Here is a 1,450-nt window from a genome sequence, read left to right on the forward strand (position 1 = left end):
TCAATCACTATGTCTGCATGTACAAGGTTGTCTCGATTGAAAAATCAACAATAGTGGAAATGCTAAATACGAAAAATTTAAAAATATATATAAAAAAAAGGAAGTACAAAAAATTTAAAAATAAAATTGTAAACAAAATTTTTATAAAAAATTAAAAAAAATTTTTTAAACTCAAAATCATCAAAATGAAAACAAGACATTCATGAGAATAAAAATTATTTGACATTATTGTTTAAAAAATATTTTCGTAAGAGGAAGCACGTTCTCAAATCGCACAACCTTATATAACTGAATCATGCGTATAGTTGACAAAAATGTTTTTCATTAGATTTGGCATATTTCAATTAAATATTTGCTTACTAAAAACAAAAGTCAATTAAATTTTTAATTTCTTTTTAATATTTAAAACTATTTTTTTTAATCATAAAATATTTCAATTAAATTAAATTTTTTTTTAAATATTTTCAATTTTGCGTGCCGTTAGAAGTTTTAATATTTATTTTTCTCTCCTTTTTAGGCAAATGCAAACAATTTCAGTTCCCACATCTCTGTATAATGCACTGCGCCGGTAAGTATGTAGCATGTTTTCGAAAATGTTTTAATAAAATAGTTTTATTTTTTTTTTTTTTATTATTTATTAAATTCTTTTTATTATTTAATTTATAGCTAAAATCGTGCTTCTGGCCAAATTTTTAGCTTTTAGTAAAATAGTTTATATTTCCTGCAATTATTTGCAGTTCGTTTTACATACAAATATATATTTTACACACATACATACATACATATGTATGCATGTACTTCAACATAGGAACATCACTACAATTATTAAATTTAGTTGTTTAAATTGTAATGTGATTACATGATTAGACATAACTGATTAATTTTACAGTTACAATTTGTATATAAAAATGTTAAAAATATCTGTTATATAATAGAGACCTGATGATTTGACATTATAATTATAAAAATTAAATATTTTCGTATAATTTATGAGTTTGTATGTATGTATAACTGTAAGTGTCTAAGTATTATATGGTAGTATTTTTTTAATATTTATAAGTAAATAGTGTATTATTGTGGCGTAGTGTCGTTATATTTAAATCGTTCGTGTACATAAATATGTATATACTATATGTATGTGTTAGTGTTTTCAATATGAACGCGCCATTTGGTGAAGTTTAACATACAATTTCAATACTTTTGATAAGCATATTTACAAATTGACAATTTTCAAATGCTCAGGGTTGCCTAAAACCCCTTTAAATGCTGCTTAATTTTGAATTTTATTCACACATTAAACACTGATTGTATTTTTAATAAAATCTTATAGTTATTGGCGCGCATTTTTGCAAGTAGTAAATAATTATTTTATGAGCAAATAAATAATTCGAAAAGGAAACACTAAAAATATCATCTTACAAGGCAAAATCAAAATTTATATTATTAAAGA

This window comes from Bactrocera latifrons, unplaced genomic scaffold, assembly GCF_001853355.1.
Source record: "Bactrocera latifrons isolate USDA-ARS-PBARC rearing strain unplaced genomic scaffold, ASM185335v1 scaffold_192, whole genome shotgun sequence".
Lineage (NCBI taxonomy): Eukaryota > Metazoa > Arthropoda > Insecta > Diptera > Tephritidae > Bactrocera > Bactrocera latifrons.